The 19,073-nt window shown below is 45.4% G+C and overlaps 1 long non-coding RNA gene across 1 annotated transcript; it reads right to left on the bottom strand.

The window, feature by feature from the left end:
* Nucleotides 1-11,140: 11,140 nt before the first annotated feature.
* LOC129529351 (uncharacterized) lies at nucleotides 11,141-14,222 on the bottom strand. The gene is made up of 3 exons (XR_008674848.1): nucleotides 14,011-14,222; nucleotides 12,694-12,786; nucleotides 11,141-11,300 (listed from the first exon to the last, which is right to left on the bottom strand). It is a non-coding gene; the product is annotated as an uncharacterized lncRNA (long non-coding RNA).
* Between the last annotated feature and the right edge of the window lie 4,851 nt (nucleotides 14,223-19,073).

The following is a 19,073-nucleotide window of genomic DNA, read 5'->3' as shown; positions in this document are numbered from 1 at the left end:
CCCTGCTTCAGTGAGTTCTGAATAACTGAGGGGCCTCCCAGTGAGCCATTTCTGGCCCCTAAGGGAACCTTACCAAGCTCTGATGACATAGTTTAAAATATGGCAAAAAGAGGGAGAAAACTTCAGACTCCCCACTTCTCGCAGTGCAGAGAGAGGGAATATTTGGGGTATTCTCACCTCATCTTCTTCTAAATGTCTGGGACTCACATAGTCTCTTGATCTTTGCATTTTTCTGGTCTCTCCATTGCAACTGACAAGGCCCATCTTCCCCGGAGAGATGAAAGCAGAGATTCCACACTATTATACTCTCCTAGCAGGTCAGGGATTCTTCTAGAGTGAGGCTCTAAGTCCATAACCCACCACGGCAGTTGTCAAGAGATTGCTGGAAACAACATGTAAGCACAGCCAAGCCTGCTCTTCCTCTATAGGAAACTTAAACCTACTTCAAGTCACAGCTCCCTTAGAAGGATGAGGTCTTCTACAATCATGCTTGTGTTCTTGGAATTCAGTTTAAGAAAATAATTCAAAAAGTGCTCCCAGAACTAGCTATAAGAATGCACACTGTAGCATTGTTTTTACTGGGAAAACTTGGAAACAAGCTAAATGGCCAATCACAGAGGATTGGGTAAATGAATCGTGTCATAAAAATCACGGTGTATGTTCTTCTCTGCAACAGGGAAGGATATTTATTATATTTTAAATGCCAAAAGCAGACCACAAAACAACATGGATAATATGATCTCATTTTTGCATCTGGAAAAATACATGCCAAACCATTATTAATAAGTATCTCTGGGTGGAGATTAAAGGTGGTTTTTATTTTCTCCTTTGCTTGTCTGTATTTCATAATAATAATAAAGGATGTGTAGTCTTTGGGTAATTGCTGCAAACCTAATGATGTTTTTGAGTGAGGGTGGGCATCTGAAAGCGAGACAGAAGCGAGAGGGAACTTAGCCCCCACCCCCACCTGGGAGACTCTCCAAAGCCTTCAAGGTCATGTCCCCATTTGTGTCTCACCCCAACTCCACCTCTCGACCACCGTTTACATCAACATGCATTACTTGTATTACTTAGCAACCAGGCCGTCATGTGTTTTCATTTAGCAGAAGAGAGAATAGATGCTACCAGACTCTACAGTGACTACACTATTTCTGAAGTTGCCTGCAAGAGTGGCAAGTCATCAACAAAAAGATCCAACCCAAAATACAGTGGAACTGAGAAATAGACACTTCCTTTACTGTTGGGGTTGGCCAGAGCGGTGGCCAATGTACCTAGTCCTCCCCGTCCCTGTTTGGAGCAAAAGTATCATGCAGATGGAGTCACAATTTCACTTCCATTTCTGACAAAACTAGGATTGCAGACCATAGTTAGTGCTCTTAGCCAAGTGGGACTACTAATGCCTCACCCTAGAATCAGGCTGGATCATAGATCTGTTTCTGTCAGCACTGAACAGCTTTAGGGCCCTCCTAGAAGTCCCTCCCCCTACGACTTCTAGCATGGAGCTCTCTGCACTCAGACAGAGCTCCCCAAAGAGGGGGTGGCCTAAGCTCTCCAGTAAAACCCGTCAGTGCCAATGCCCTGCTCCCCTTCCCACCTCCACTGGAGAGGAATAAAGAAGGGAGAGGCCCAGAGTGTTATTCGAAAGTGAGGTCTGCCAGCTACTCCCTGTGGGCAAAATGTAGCTCATACCTGTTTTTGTAAATGAAGTTTTTTTGGAACAGAGCCACACTGGTTGATTTATGCAGTGCCTAAAGCTGCTCCAATGGCATAGTTGGGTATTAGAGACTGTATTAGTCCGTTTTCACACTGCTGATAAAGACAGACCCAAGAGGGGGCAATTTACGAAAGAAAGAGGTTTAATTGGACTTACAGTTCCATGTGGCTGGGGAAGCCTCACAATCATGGTGGAAGGCAAGGAGAAGCAAGTCCTGTCTTACATATGTGGCAGCAGGCAAAGAGATAAGGAGGAAAACGCAAAAGCAGAAACCCCTGATAAAACCATCAGATCTCATGAGACTTATTGACTATCACGAGAACTGTATGGGGGAAACCGCCTCCATTATTCAATTATCTCCCACCTGGTCCCTCCCACAACACTTGGGAATTATGGGAGTATAATTCAAAATGAGATTCGGGGGGGGATGCAGAGCTAATGGAAACCCCTGATAAAACCATCAGATCTCGTGAGACTTATTCACTATCTCAAGAACAGTATGGGAGAAACAGCCCCCATGATTCAAGTATCTCTCATTGGGTCCCTCCTACAACATGTGGGAATTACAGGAATACAATTCGAGATGAGATTTGGGTGGGGAAACAGAGCCAAACCATATCAGCGACCAACACCATTTGACCTGGGAAGCCAAATAATGTTCATTTGGCCTTTTATAGAAAAAGTTTGCCTGCCCCTAATCTAAAGGAAAGCTCTCTAGGAAAACTAGAAGACAGGGCATGCACCTCCCGTAACATTTCTGGCCTCCTTACTCTCGGACCCTGCCTGCTTGGCGACCTTTGCCTGTCCTCAGATACTAAAGTTCAGGAAGCTTCACTCCTGGGCTCCTTCTCTTCTCATTCTAGATTCTCAAAATCTTCTCTCAGATGTCTCCAAGGCCTTTCAAATCACACAAATCTTAGCCTAGAGTGACTGTTAAATGTATTGGTCCAAATCAGGGCATTTTTGAGAATAACAAATTGTAAACTAAATCAGACAAGACTTTGGGATGATAGGCTTAACTTGGATTGTCCCTGGAAAACTGAGATGCATGGTCATTCCAAATGAAAATACTTGTTGTTTTCTCTGCCCAAATCTGAGTCCTTCTTGAATATTCCCAATGGCTCTGGCACTTCTATCCTGGCTGTGGTACAACTGAGAAACCCGGTTTGTATCCTTTCCACCACCCACCTCCAACCCATCACCAACTCCTTTGGAATCCACCCACTTCTCCCCATCTCAGCAGTTCCCATCCTAGTACAAACTGAAATGGGAGGAGTTCCCATCCCCCTCACAGGGTGTGTGACAGGGGTGTGGCTCACTTTGTCAGTGACCTGCTGCTCAAACTCCTAGGGGAAGCATGCAGACAGGCAGGTTGTGGAGAGTGTTTTTGGGCTCTGACCCCACGGCAGTGTCTAGGGGTGAATGTTTACAGCTCCTGAAACTCCAGTGGGCATGTGTTACAGTGAGTTCTTTCAGTTTAGCCATCCATAGGCAGCTTGTGTTAATCAGCTCAGTTAGACCCTCTGCCTTATCGCAAGGACAGAGGCCTTTCTGTATCCCGGGTTCTTGCCCTAGTGTACTGGAAAAATCAGATCACACGTGGGCTTGGAGGATTAGTGCAAGGTTTTATTGAGTGGAGGAAGTAGCTCTCAGCAGATGGATGGGGATCCAGAAGGGGGTTGGGGTGGAAAGGTGGTCTTTCCCTGGAGTGGGCCGCCCAGCAGCCGGACTCTCCTCTGACTGCCCCTGACTGAATTCCATGTTGTCCTGCTGTCAATGGCCTGCCAGTGTCTGCTGGTGTCTGTTGCGTGATCTTCTGCTTCTCTCGACGTCCAGCTGCTTGTGTCTGTGCCCGCTAGGGTCTCAGGGTTTTTATGGGCACAGGATCGGGGGTGAGGTGGTTAGGAGTAGTCTTGGACAATGCAACATTTGGGCGTGGAAACAGGAGTGCTGGTTCTCACTTAGGTCCATGGGCACAAGACCGAGGGTGGAGCCCTCAGCAGAAGCCCTGCCCTTCTCTACCCAGCACTTCCCTGCCCCCCTCCCATATCAAAACCACCACCATCTCTTGCCTGGGCTTCTCAAGAGTCTCCTCACTGGTCTTGGCCCACTCCCATCTCCTTCACAGCCGGACTGAGCTGCTGGAAACTTTCATCTCATTGGGCCACCCCTCTGCATAAAACACTTGGCTTCCCCATGTCCTAAGGACAGAGATTAAAATTCCCTTCCTTGCTTTCTGCCTGTAGTCGATCCTTGAAAGCTTCCACCTCCTTCCTGCTTTGGGGGTCTCCCTACGGGCTGTTTTCTCTAACTGGAAAGCCCCTTTTCCTATTAGACCTCAGGGCTCGGTCTCAAGCTCACTCTCTTCCTCTTCACATGAGGCCATTACCTGCCATCACCTGTCACACCACCTGCACTCTGCCTTCTCAGCCTTTATTACAGATTATAATGCAGTTGGTGCTGGTATTGCTTCCTGACTATTTCCCCTGCTGTAAGCTGCATGAAATCAGGGTTTGTGTCTATTTGCCCATCATTATCCCAGCACCTAGCTCACTGTTAGTGCCTAGTAAGCACTCCTAAGTAACTGTTGAGAGAATGACAAAACAGGAAAGCAAGCCTCCATTGTATCAGATTTTGGGAGTTGCAATTTAGCCCTTAGGCAAATCTAACAGAATTCTAGACAGGATGTAGTCTATGTTAGTTTCCTATGGCTCCCGTGACAAATTACCTCATGCTGTGTGGCTTAAACAAGAGATATTTATTCTCTGGCGGTTTTGGAGGCCAGAAATCTGAAGTCAAGGTGTTGTCAGGGCCACACTCACTACAGGGTCTTTAGGGGATAACCTGTTCCCTGCCTCTCCCAGCTCCTTAGGGGCTGCTGGCTTCCCTTGGGTTGTGGCCGCATCACTCCAATCTCTACCTCCATCTTCAAATCACCTTTTCCTCTTATTTTGTGTCAAATCTCCCTCCCTGTATAAGTGCCTTGTAAGGACATTGTGTTGCATTTAGGACCCACCCAGATAACCCAGGATGATTTCCTCATTAAAATCTTTAACTTAATTACATCTGCAAAGACCTTTTATCCAAATAAGGCCATATCCACAAGTTCTAGGGATTAGGATGTGGGCATATCTCTGGGGGGCCATTTCTCCCCACCATGGAATTGTAAGACTAGACTTGGTCCAATAGGAGCTGTTTGGGGAAACTCAGGATGAGAACCTCTGCAAAACAGGAGAGAATGGATTGCAGTTAGGCTGTGAGTAATCACGGAGGAGAAGCAACCCAATGATGCTTCCCACTGGGGTCAAGGCAGACACCATCATTGTCCCCTTCCTACTCTTGCCTTCTCTGCCCGCAAACAAAGATCATTTCCGCTGGCACAGGGTCTGGATGAGAGCCAGATCTCACCCAACTGTTGAGGTTCATGGCTGACGAATCAGCGGTAAACAGCCAGAACCTAGGGCTCGCATCTACTGCACAACGTTGGGAACAATGCTTCATCTCAGTTAGCCTCAGTTTCCCCAATTATAAATCAAGAGAGGGTGATGCATCATAGTTACTTCTTCCCAAAGGAGCCATTGGAATGGTTTTGTTGTCATTTTTCCTGTGTCTTGGGACAATCGTGCTGATATAAAGCATCATTATATTTACCAAGTATGTTCCTTGCAAGAACTTGTTCTTCTTGCTCTTCTTACAGCTGTGGAGTCTCCAGCTGCTTTTCAAAGTAACAGAAATCCTCCCCCAGACCCCTCGATCACCACACACCTGTGTCTCTGCACTTCTCAGGCGCTGCCCTCCTCCGATTTTCCCTTTTACTGCACCAGAGGCCACCAGCTATTTTAAACCACACTTAGAAACTGGTCCTTTGTGGCAAGTGCTGTAGAGAGTGTCTTTAAAAAGGTATAGGTTTCTAAAAAAATAAAATAAAAAGTACACAAACACGGAGGGTGGGCCAGAAATAAATGCTACTGTATATTTAGAAGTTGAATGCTTTCATTCTTAGATAATGAGTCTAATTCAGTTTCTATAAACCACAGTCGTGCTTCCGTGGTCTCAGTTCCACTGAGCATCTTGTACTTCGAAGCAGCCTTCTGAAATGGCAAGGCTATTTATGAGGGAGCATTGGTGTGAGTTTCTGTTTTTGGCAAAGGGTAAAAATAAGGAATGTTCTTCTGAGTGGGCTGCTCTGAGAATCCAGCTTGGCCGCTTGGTCGGCACTGGGCACATGTGCGCGACATATGTCATTCTTGCCTCTGAATAGAGGGTATGAATCACTCTGCCTGGCTCTACCCAGTGGGGATTTTTAGATCGTGCTTCTTCTCCAACACGCAAAGCAGCGTTTGATTTTCTGAGAGGGAAGTGATGAATATTTTTCTCAGTAAAATATGAACGGTGAATGTAGTCAGTACCCACTGTGAGGGCTTAGAGAAAACAAACTAAAAGATGACCATCAGACAACTTCCCCTCAGCAGGGAGCTTCCAGATTCCTTTCCTGTAGGCTGCGGGAGGCTGGCCGCCTCTTGAGAGGGTGAGGTCATTTCTTCAATCAACAAACGTTTTGGGAAGCCCCCTATGTGCCAGGTACTCCTGCAGGCACTGGGGAAATGCTGGGGTCATGTAGAAACCGGAGCAAGCTGGGGTACATAGTGTGTGCTTGCTTCTAATGAAGTGAGTCACTCCTAGCTCCTTGAAGATCAGAATCCTAGCAGTAAACTGTTTGATGATGATCAAGTTCAAGTCCAGCAGCAGTGTTTGGGCCATTACATGCACCTCACTCCCTCACGCCCTCTCCAGAGGGCCAGGTTACACTTTGGGAACCCCAAGTCTTTTCTAGAGGGATGAAATGATTCCGGGGAAGTTAGACTGAACTGAATTCAGTACCTACTGGAACCCCATTTCTCCAGAAATCCTCCAAGTTTGAGCTCGAAGCTACTTAATCCTCTGGGGGTGACTGTGGGGTGTTTGAGATTTCAGTGGACACCTGAGGTGCCAAAGCTTCCACTTGCCGTGGAAATCTGAGTGTGATTTTAAGTGGTGAGACCCTTGGGCACTGGGGAAAAGAAAAAAGTGGGTTGGTCTGAACAGTCCCAAAACAAAAGGCAGGGTGAGGTCTCGGACAGATGTGCCATGGCCTACTCCCTCCCTCTGAGGCCTGAAATGTGTGAGGCTTTTGGGGTTGTGCCTGCAGGGAGCAGGGAGTGAGATGTGGCCAACAGCCCACACAGACAATGCCAGAGGGAGATGGATGCTGGAGAGGAGGTGGGGAGAGGAGAAGAGGCCCAGAGACTCTTCCTGTGTTTATGTGATAATTTCACTCCATTACATTGAGATCACAAAAGAGGAATAATGTGTAGACAGGGACTGGGCAGATGGAAGCAATGCCGGCTCAGAGAGGGGATGGGGAGGGAAGGAAGAGGCTGGGAGGGCAGGAGGGAGCTGAGTGAGGAGGAGCCCTGGGAGGATTTGTGGCTGCTGCCCACTGTCCCCAGGGACCCCGCATGTCCCGGGGGCCATGGTGGCAGGTGGAAAGGGAGACTCCAGGGAAATGCTAATAGAGGCACTGGCCCACAAGCCAGCATCTCCTGTTGGGCAGCAAGGTCCCCTGCACTCACAGAATGTTTTGTTTGTTTGTTTGTTTTTGCTTGTTTGTTTTGAGATGGAGTCTCGCTCTGTCACCCAGGCTGGAGTGCAGTGGCACAATCTCGGCTCATTGCAACCTCCGCCTCCCGGGTTCACACTACTGTCCTGCCTCAGCCTCCTGAGTAGCGGGGATTACAGGTGCACACCACCATGCCCAGCTAATTTTTGTATTTTTAGTAGAGACGGGGTTTTACCATGTTGGTCAGACTGGTCTTGAACTCCTGATCTCAGGTGATCCACCTGCCTCGACCTCCCAAAGTGCTGGGATTACAGATCGTGAACCACTGCACCCAGCCACTCACAGATATTTTTTAACACAGCCCTGCCATCTTCTCCCTAGTGCTCGTTCTCCATCCTTGTCTCAACTGCAAGCTTCACTACCACCCAGGCTCACTAAGACAATGAAAAATCAAAGATGTTTCATGAAAAAGGTAATCAGTTAAGTTTTTCCATCTTTGGAATGGGTCATGAGCTGAGGCCCAGCCTGAGGGTGGGAAGCCCAAGCTCTCTTCCCAGGGAGGGTGGCTCTGCACCCCTCTGTCCGCAGGAGATCCCTGCCAGGATCCCTCATCTCTGCCATCACATCCTGCTTTTCAGCTCCCTCCCAGAATGGCCTCATCCCTCAGGGTCCTGTGGAATTTTCTAGAACATAATAGGCAGATGGCCAAAACCCACGTGGGCGTTTCTCCAAGCACAGACTGGAAAGACCCCATGCCAACGTCTCTTCTTTCTCTACTCAGGAATTTGTTAGGTCTGATTAGGGTCCGAGCTGCCTTCCCACTGCCTTCCAGAGCAGTGGTTTTCCCACTAAATTCCTCGTTCCCTTTTCTCCGTCTAGAACCCACCAACGCTGCCTCAAGGAAGGCACAGATAGGCTCAGGATCCAGGGGAAATCCTCTCGCTGCCTGCAGGCTGGACCGACTCTGAGTAGGGATTTCTGGACTGGCCCCTTCCTTCTGTCTCGGGCATTAGGGAAGTCGGAGATGTTTGTCTGTTTTTTTGTTTGTTTTTGACAGAGTCTTACTCTGTCGTCCAGGCTGGAGTGCAGTGGCATGATCTTGGCTCACTGCAACCTCCACCTCCTGGGTTCAAGCGATTCTCATGCCTCAGCCTCCCAAGTAGCTGGGATTACAGGCACCCACCACCACGTCCCACTAATTTTTGTATTTTTAGTAGAGACAGGGTTTCGCCATGTTGGCCAGGCTGGTCTTGAACTCCCAGCATCAACTAATCTGCCCACCGTGGCCTCCCAAAGTGTTGGGATTACAGGCGTGAGCAGTGCTGTTTTTAGACTAGACTGTCCAGCTGGGAACTTAGGGGTGACAGGAGAATCAAACTGCAAAGGCTTTCCCAGTGAAACCCTACCTGTGTTTACACACAGCTTCCCATAAATATGTCCACATTTGTTTAAGACAGGAAGTAGTTAATTCTCTTTATTGGCAAGAAATTAAACATCAAAATAGCAAGAAAAGAAAAGAAATGTAAGCACCAGGCACACACTGCCTTTTCTGACTTCACTTGTATTATTAGGGGTGCGGCATACAGTGTATTCTTAGCTTAAGTGTATTCTTAAATGCCTACTGTTAATTTCATGTTAAATTTGCTTCATGAAGAAGGTCTGGGTGACTGGGTCTGCCTCTTCCATGGCAGCCAGTCTTCTCTTTCTGGAAGGGTCTGGAATAATCTTTCTCATGAAGCAAATACTTCAGAGGCAACACAGTGCATTTAAGGAAAGAGCCCCGTTTTTGGGAGTCAGAAAGATTTAGGCATGACTCTTAGTTCAATTCTGTGTTCTTTGGCAAGTTATTTAATCTCTCTGAGCCTCAATTTTCTCCTCTGTACAATGGCCCGACCTAACTCCATTGGCTACTAGCTGTGTGACTTTGGGATAGTTACTTAACCTCTCTGGGACTTAGTTTTCTTTTATCTGTGAGATGGGAGACACAATGACACCTATCTCAGAGTTGTTGCTGATATTAACTAAGTCATTTGCATAAAGTGATTAGCACAACATCCCTGGCACTAGCATAGTGTGAGGATTTGCAACGAGGATGATGATGGGTTGTGTGAGGCCTTCGTGACACGCACCTGGTACATGGTAGGTACTTGCCCAACCCTCATCCCTCCCCACTCCTCCCAGCCGCCTCAATTTCTCTTTGTGGTTCTCACCCGTGAAAGGTTCTCAGGTGCCTCTTCAGGGCAGTCCTTACACCTCCAGTCTTTCTTTTTGTCGACCTGTCCTGTGATTTTTGCTCTGCTCTAAAACCGTGTGTCTGCACTGACCTCAATATCGCCTGTCAGCTTGGAGTGTTGTCTTTGGGCTGAAGCTGACTGGATGACTCAGCATTACTCTTAAAGAGGTCAGTCCCATTCTTCAGCCTAAGTAATAGTCAATAACAACAATTCACCTTGAATACAGGCATGGAAGATTCAATATGGCCCTAGGTGCTTGGCAGCTCAAGAAGTAGAGTCTGTTTTCTCACTCTTGGAAACATGCGACTTTCTTTAATGAAATGAATGTGGTAAAAGTGACACTGTCTGACTTCCAAAGCTGGAACATTTTCTTGTGGATGTCACATAAAGAAGCTGGCCTGACCTACTGGAAGATGAGAGGCCACACAGGGATGAACTGAGGTGCCACAGGGGAAGCTAGTACCAACAGCCAGACTGTGAAACCTACACCAAATCCTCAACACACATAGGGTCCGTGTCCCTAACTAAACCACAGTAGTACCATAGAAAGTGCAAGTTAAATAAATGTCTTCAGAGAGGTTCTTTTTGGAAAAGGTATTCAATTCAGCATACATGCCTTGAGGTCATCTCAAGGGAGTGTTGGGTGACAGGGATTGGCAGATACGGGCCTTGGTTTCGGGAGGGTTCACCCAGGGTTGCAAAGCCCTTTGAGGCTTTAGTCGTGACAAGAACACCCTGAATGCAAAATGTTCCTACTTTAATTGCAGAAGGGATTGGCGGTGGAGAGGTACACACACATTTTATTATTAGGTGAATGAAATGCCCTCTGGGAATAGCTCCACCTCTCTGACATCATTGACTCAGTTCTGCACACACGTTGAAGGCGTTGGAGCTGGGAGAATGGAGATCAGAGCAAGACTGTGTCTGGAGGTTCAGTCGGCATCAGATGCTCTTTGTTTTTGGACAGGAACTCTGTCAACTTAGAGTCCAGAGCTCAGAGTAGAAAGGAAAAGCCACCAACGTGGGAAAGTGATTTTACAGAATCTGAACGGGAAATGCAAGTCTTTCCTCAGGCCTGGGGGAAGCGTGTAGACTAAACAAGTAAAACAGGAGTATGGTGGTGGGGAATAGGAGAGTGGTTACAAACATGGCCCTTGGTGTCAAACAGATCTAAATTCAAGTTCTGCTATTGCCATTTATTAGCTAGGCGTAGCAGTTATATACTTTTGTGTAACAAACCACCCCAATGTTTAGTGGTTTGAATTAACAACCATGTATTTGTTCAAAAATTCTGCAGTTTGGATGGGACTCAGTTGGGAGGCTCCTCTGCCGGTCTTTGCAGGGGTTACTTGTGTGGCTGCAGCAAGGGCTGGCGGGTCCCAGCGGGAATGTCTAGAATCACTGGGACAGGTGAGCCTCTTTCTCCATGTGGTCTTTTCTCATCCTGGTCTCTCATGTGAGAAACATGTGAAGACAAGGTTTCTTCCCATGGTGGAGGGAGGGACCATTCCAAAAAGGGAAGCCCCTTTATAAGTGCACGTGCTTTTATAAAGCCTTTGTTTGCATTACATTTACTGATGTCCCATTGGCCAAAGCAAGTCACATGGTCAAGTTCTGAGTTAATATGGGAGGGAGGGTGAATTATAGAAGGATATAGATACTGGGAGGTGGAATTCACTGGAGATCATTAATATAATAATATACTGGCAGCCTGGGGCAAGCTTTTAATCTCTCCAAGTGTTGGTTTTCTGATCTGTAAAATGAAAATAATCTTCGATGTATTACTTGGAAATAGGCTGGATCCATGTAATGAAAAACCCCAACAAAGTATGGTGTGAAAAACTGAGGATTTTTTCCCCCTCATGCGACATGATATCTGGGTTTGGCATTTGGTAGTGTTTAGTTTAGAGGCTAAATAATATCATGGTGTAAGTCTCTGTAATTCTCTTGGCTTTTCCCTCATGGTAATAAGATGGCTGTAATAGTTCCAGCCCTCTCTCTCTCTTTTTCTCTCTCTTTCTTTTTCTCTCTCTTTCTTTTTCTTTCTCTTTCTTTCTTTCTTTCTTTCTTTCTTTCTCCTTTCTCTCTCTCTCTTTCTTTCTCACTCTCTCGCTCTTTCTCTCTTTCCCTTCCTTCCTTTCATTCTTTCTTTCTTTTTCTCTTTTTTTTTTTTTTTGACAGGGTCTTGCTCTGTCACCTAGGCTAGAGTGCAGTGACACAATCTGAGCTCACTGCAGCCTTCACCTCCTGGGTTCCAGCAATTCTCCTGCCTCAGCCACCCGGTTGGCTGGGATTACAGGCATGCGCCACCATGCCCGGCTAATTTTTTGTATTTTTAGTAGAGATGGGGTTTCACCATGTTGGCTGGGATTACAGGCATGTGCCACCATGCCCGGCTAATTTTTTGTATTTTTAGTAGAGATGGGGTTTCACCATGTTGGCCAGGCTGGTCTGGAACTCCTGACCTCAGGTGATCCACCCGCCTTGGCTTCCCAAAGTGCTGGGATTACAGGTGTGAGGCACCATGGCTGGCCTCAATGTCTTTCTAAGAGCCAGAAATGGGTAGAGTAAATAGCACAAGGTATGCTTCAGTGGGGACAGCCTTCCTCTGACAGAGCTTTCCCAGAAGCCCTATCCACTCACATCTCATTGGCCAAAACTGTGTCACATGGCCACCTCTAACTGCAAGGGAGTTTATGAAATATTATTTTTTGATATGGGTACATTGTTTCCTCTCCCAAATAAGATTCTGTTAGTAAAAAAGGAAGAATGAAGTGGAGAATATGTATTGGGTAGGCACCTAGCAATGACTGCTGCCTCCATGCCCACCTCACAAAGTTGTCATGTGCATAGTAGGTGCTCATTAAAGAGTAGCTGTTTTTTTTTTCTTTTTTTAAAATTCATTTGATAGCCTCTACTAGCTAGCTGGTCCATCTGTTTCCCTGCCATATCTCTTCCTCAAGGAGCAGGAAGAGGGGGAGCTCTGAGTTGTCCTGCAACTCTTGTCTTCCTGGTATTCTACATGGTTCCTGTATCAGTTCATGATACCTACATAACAACCACCCAGAAACTCAGTGGGATAAAATAACAAGCATTGTTATTGCTTGCAAGTCTACAGGTAAGCTGGTTGGTCCCTCTAGTTTCACCTGGGCTTATCCATCCATCTGAGGTTGGCTGAGGGTCAGGGAGGTGGCTCTGCTGATCTTGGTTGGGCTCTCTCACATGTTTGGGGATCAGAACTGCAAAGAAACATTGAAAGCACTAGATACAAGGAAGGGTGAAGAATAGCAGACATTTTCATAATCAATCTGTCTCAGCTTCTGTCTCATGTTGAGGGAGACCACAGTGCCCTGGCATCATGGAAGGACCCAAGAGATTCTGTTCTGTCAACCTTGGCCCACAGCAACCATGTGGAAAATCTGTTTCCTTATGAATTGTACCTCCTTGGTTGTCTTAGTCAGCTTGGGCTGCTGTAACAGGTTACCATAAACTGGGTGACTTATACATAACAGAAATTTATTTCTGATAGCTCTAGAGGCTGGGAAGTCCAAGATCAAGGCCCAGCAAATTCAGGGTCTGGCAAGGGCCCACTTCCTTGTTTACAGATGGCTGTCTCACTGTGTCCTCACATGGTGGAAGGGGCACAAAATCTCTAGAGTCTTTTTTAAAGGGAACGAATGAAGGATCTGCCCTCATAACCTAGTCACCTCCCAAAGGTCCCATCTCCTAACCCCATCACATTGGGCATTAGGTTTCAATAAATAAATTTTGGGAAGGCAGAAACATTCAGCCCACAGCATTGATTCTGTTATTTCTCCAATCAGGGCTTCCTTGGGTCCTCTTACTCTCAGTTTTCTGCAGAAATTCTCAGGAACCAGCTTTTATTTTCACTTGATTGGCCTTCTTGCTCTTCTCTCCTGGGTCCAGAGAGCACAAGAACCTTGGACAATCAGCCTTTGCCTAAAAGCACCGGACATAGCCATTTGTCCTTTGGTTCACACCCAGTTGTGCCTGGGCACTCTCTCCCATCAACTGGCTCTGCCCTTACCCAGCTCAACAACTTGGAGGAAAAGGGTAGCCCTCCTCCTACACAGCTGAGGAACCTGAGGTGAGGCCTTGCTCCCAATCTAAAGGTTCCAGGTAGCTCTCACCCTACAAGCTCTTATTCTCTACTGAAGACCTCTTCTCCTTTAGAACTTTCTTAACGAGTCCAAACTGGCTGAATGTACCCAGCCAAGTCAGCTCCCTGGGCCATATCCCTTAGGCCTTTGCTTCTGAGGACTTCAGTCCTTCATGTGAAGTGCTTATGAGCACAGACTCTGGAGCCAGGTGGCCTGGGTCCTAAACATGGCCCTCTGTTGCTTGAGGACTGTGTGATTTGGGGCCAATTATTTACTTCTCTATAAAATGGGAATAGTGATAGCCTGCATCATGGTTATTATGAGAATTAATTGAGCTCTTACCCATGCCTCTCCTAGAACCATGCTGGCACGTAGCAAACACTGTGTAAGAGTCAGCCATTCTTGTTATTCCCCAGATTTTGCAGTGTTTGTCACTCTTAACAGGCCCTTCTTTTTGGTCCTCTTCACTCTAAACTTGCAGTATGCATTGATTATCTTGGATGCTGCTTTATTTATTTGTTTTAAATTCATTTAGTCTTTTCTTTCTTTATATATCGAACATTTCCTTCATGCCTTCTATATATTAGTTGCTGTGTTGGACACAGGGGGTTAAACAAAATTAACTAGTTATGGTCTTTGTCCTCATGAAGATAGACAATTTAACAAACACTTTGAAAATCCCAACAATAAAGTACAATAAAAATGTGATAAATTACCCATTGGTAAGGGCAGTAGGATGCTATAGGAGCCCAGAGTGAAAGCGACTACTATACATTTTTTAGTATTTGAAGATGCTGTTACAACACATTATGCTGGGATAACTAGGCCATTACCTGGGGCTTACAAATATTTTGGTTACACATCACTTGGATTTTGATGGTAACCAGATTTGACTTGTATTTAGTGGCTGCATTTTCTCAGGGTTGAAAAAGAGGTCACATCTTTCAGAAATGGGACTTGACAGCGAGTAGCATTTCTCCTCTGTGAACCACTTGCTATAGCAGGGAGGACCATCACATGCCACTGGGTATAACTTCGTTTGTTGTAGCTTGGTTGATGGGCCAAGTTGTTAACAGTAACGGAGTTTAAAAAATTAATCTACATTTCTATCAAAGATATTTATGGGCCTAGTTTAAAAAGCCAAACAGTATTAAAAGGTTGATACTGAAATAGCAGTCTTCTGACCCACTCCTCCCCCAGCTAATTCCTCCTCCACTGAGGCAAACACTGCCAAGTCTTTTTTTTTTTTTTTTTTTTTTTTTTTTTGAGATAGAGTCTTGTCTGTCACCCCAGGCTGGAATGCAGTGGTGCGATCACAGCTCACTGCAGCCTCAACCTCCTTGGCTCAGGTGATCCTCCAACCTCAGCCTTCTAAGTAGCTGGTACTTCAGGCATGTGCCACCTGGCTAATTCTTTTGTATATTTTGCAGAGACAGCATTTCACCATGTCGCCCAGGCTGGTCTTGAACTCCTGGGCCCAAACAGTCCTCCTGCTTTGGCCTCCCAAAGTACTGGGATTACAGGCACAAGCCACCGTGCCTGGCCCCAAGTCTTTTTAAACACTTCTTATGGTCTTTACCTCTGGGTTTCTCAATAACATGTGTATATTACCATTTCTTGATTTCTTCACTCTGGATACTTTTATACCAGACTCATTCCCCCAGTACTCACCCACACTTCCTCTGCCTTTGTAGCCTTCTGATATAGTTATACAGCAATGTTTGATCAAATCAGTAATCAGGCTATAAGAAATAGAAAGAATGAATAAGACCTGCTATTTGATAGCACAGCAGGGTGACTGTAGTCAATAATAACTTACGTGTACGTTTTAAAATAACTAAAAGAGTATAATTGGATGTTTGTAATGCAAAGATAATGCTTGAGGGGATGGATACCCCATTCTCCATGATGGGATCATTATGCATTCCAGGCCTGTATCAAAACATTTCATGTACCCCATCAACCTATACACCTACTGTGTACCCACAAAAATTAAAAATTAAAAAAATCAATATCCAGATGTTGTACTATTTTGACCACGTAAATACATCTGAGCCATGTAGTTGACCATCCTTCCTTTTCTTTCTCATGCAGAGCTTTTGTTTTCCTAGAATTAATAATGGCCTCATTTTTCTATTTGCTTAATTTTCTTTGTATTTACGTTAATTCATGGCGTCTACCAGATCTTAAAATTCCTTTGAACACCAGCATGTCAACTTCCATTTTTGTCTTAGCTACGTCTCTCCTGGACCATTTTTGGACTTGCCTCCAGAAAGATTCCAGATTGCAATTCTGTCACTTCCCTTTACTCATCTTAGGATTCCCCTTCATTACCCTAGAAACTCTAGGGATTCCTTTTACCTCTTTCCCATGTTAAATCCTTTTTTTTTTTTTTTTTAAATATGGCATCTCATTCTGTTGCCCAGGCTGGAATGCAGTGGTGTGATCTCAGCTCACTGCAACCTCCACCTCCTGGGTTCAAGCAATTCTCATGCCTCAGCCTCCTGAGTAGCTGGGACTACAGGCATGTGCCACAATGCCTGGCTAATTTTTGTATTTTTAGTAGAGATGGCGTTTCACCACATTAGCCAGGCTGGTCTCAAACTCCTGACCTCAAGTGATCCATCTGCCTCGGCCTCCTAAAGTGCTGGGATTACAGATGTGAGCCACCATGCCCAGCCCCATGTTGAATCCTTTATTTCCTTGACTTCATATCATCTTGTTTTAAAAATTTGCTTCCAGGGCCAGGCGCGGTGGCTGATGCCTGTAATCCCAGCACTTTGGGAGGCTGAGGCGGGCAGATCACGAGGTCAAGAGATCGAGACCATCCTGGTTAACACGATGAAACCCCGTCTCTACTAAAAATATAAAAAAATTAGCCGGGCGTGATGGTGGGCGCCTGTAGTCCCAGCTACTCGGGAGGCTGAGGCAGGAGAATGGCGTGAACCCAGGAGGCGGAGCTTGCAGTGAGCCAAGATCGCGCCACGGCACTCCAGCCTGGGTGACAGAGCGAGACTCCATCTCAAAAAAAAAAAAAAAATTTGCTTCCTTGTTTTGGTGGAGCATATTAATAAATGGAGTTCATAAATGTCTGAAAATAACTTTATTCTACCACCACGACTGATTGCTAGATTGGCTGGTAAAAATTTTAGTTTAGACATCATTTTCACTCAAAGTTTCAAAAGCATTGTTCCATTGTTTTCCAGATTCCATTATTACTATTGAGAAGTTTGATGTCATTCTGATTTCAAATCCTCAATATGTGGCCTGTGTTTTTTTCCTCCAGGAAATTTTGTTATTTTCCTGTGCCAGCTCTTCTAAAATCTTACAGTGAGCCTTGGTGTTAGTCTCTTTTTTCATTCTTTGTGCTGGAAACTCAGGCAGCCCTTTTAATGTGGAGACTAATGTGTTCAGTTTAGGAAGTTTTTCCTGTATTTGTTCTTTAATAACATCTTTCTATGTTCTCTGTTCTTTCTTTCTTTCTACAACTCCTGTTATTCAATGTTGCCATTTTTAGACTGACTCATAGATTCTAATTGTCTTGTCTTGTCTTTCCTATTTACATTACTTGCCTACTTTCTGGGTGATCTTTTCAACTTCTAACTCTTCCATTTTTAAAAAAAAATCTTTTCTGTAAGATTATTTAAATTTCCATGCTCATACTTTGAATTTCTAAGAGCTCTTTCTCATTCTATACATTTTACAGATATATCCCCCCAACACTGTTGAAGCACCAGTTTCCTGTTTCAAATATTCAATGACTTCTCATCTTTCTGAGGAGAAGTTTCAGAAGTTTTGCTTTTTAATTTTCATTCTGCTCTTCTCACTCTCTGTTTCCTTTGCATTCCTCCTGTCTGTTGTCTTTTTCTGTTTGTCATTCATGTCAGAAGCTTTTCCTCTAATGTTTGGTGACTCCCGGTTGCCCACAGTGGAAGGTGAAGCACAGGGGTTTCCTTCCAGAGTGATGAGTGTCTTGGACCTAGATAGAGGTGGTGGTTGCACAGCATTGAGAATGTGCTAAGTACCACTGATTGTTCACTTTAAAATGATTGCTTTTATGTTACTTGAATTTCACCTCAATGCAAATAATTTTTTTAAAGCAAAGCACAGAACTGCATTGAGAGTAAAATCTCTGTCATGTATGGAATGTCCACCATTGACTGGTAGACCTGGTCCTGGGAGATTGGCCAGGAACCCTGTCATTTCGCTACGAATAGCTAAGTGTCAGTACCTGTAGGCCTTTCCCACTAGACAAGACAGTTTAGTCTTGCTGGCAAAGGGTGTTTTTCTGACTGGGTTGGGGTATAAGTCTGGATCTACTGTTTGGGAGCTCAAGAATGGACAAAGAGCATGCCAGCCTTCACCTAATTCCCTTGTTCTTAGTACAGCATCTCATGCCTCTCTGAGGTACTCCTGATGTCTCTGAGGTCAAAGGCACTTGGGTTCAACCGCTCCAGGGAGTAAACTCTGCTGCAGTTTTCTACCAGGTTAGGGAGGAACAATCTCCTGGCTACATAGATCTGGGGAGGTCTAGGTTAGGGAGGGATACAGTCCCTTCACTGCATAGATCTGGGACGATGTAGCTATTCCTTGCACTGATCTTATTTTTAATCTCACCCACATCCCTGCTGTCCTGGGTTCTTGGACCTCCAAATCCTAAGACTGCAAATTTCCACTTTCTTCCTGATACTCAGTTCCTTTTCTTACCCCCAGACACTTAGGTTTCATCACTCCACTGACCAGATTGTGTATTGCTTCTTTCAAGCACTAAGATACCATCTTTTTGACTTAAGATGTTCCTCTGGGAGGTTGCTTCCGAAGCACCATCCCCTGTTGGAGGGCAGTGTGGTAGGACACATAAACACAGGACTGCTGACTTCCCTCCCCAAAGAATCTCAGCATCTAGTCTTCACCATGGCATGGACTGGCTGTTTGGGTATGAATATGTTACAGAATCTCTCTGTGCTCCTGATTTGTAAATATTTCCTGATCTGTAAAATGATAGGTTGAAGGCGGATACCCTTTCGAGTCCTCAAATCCAGTGCTTGGGAAGAAGCCTTTGAAAGATCAGGTGTCGGCCTCTTTGGGAGTGGAGAATTACTGGGAGCCCTTTGAAACCTCATGTGGTCATTTAATCCTGCCCACATCTTTGCAGCAACATTTTCAGCCAAAAGTATAAAGCCCATGAAAAGTAAGTGAATACTTGAAACACAAGATAATCCCTAGGGGACAGGACTATTGAATAGAGCAGGTGACTAGAGCTTAGACTGTTGGCTGAACTTGATATACTTTAAATTTTCATGCATAAAGGGTAGCTAAGAGTTCGCCCTTATACTCCTCTACTCAATGACCCCTTCCCTTCCTCGGATCATCTTCCGATCCCTAACATTCCAAATTGTGGTTGA

This window comes from Gorilla gorilla, chromosome 22 (assembly GCF_029281585.2).
Source record: "Gorilla gorilla gorilla isolate KB3781 chromosome 22, NHGRI_mGorGor1-v2.1_pri, whole genome shotgun sequence".
NCBI classification, from domain to species: Eukaryota; Metazoa; Chordata; class Mammalia; order Primates; family Hominidae; genus Gorilla; species Gorilla gorilla.
The sequence above is the reverse complement of the archived record's forward strand: the minus strand, read 5'-3'. Positions and strand labels throughout refer to the sequence as shown.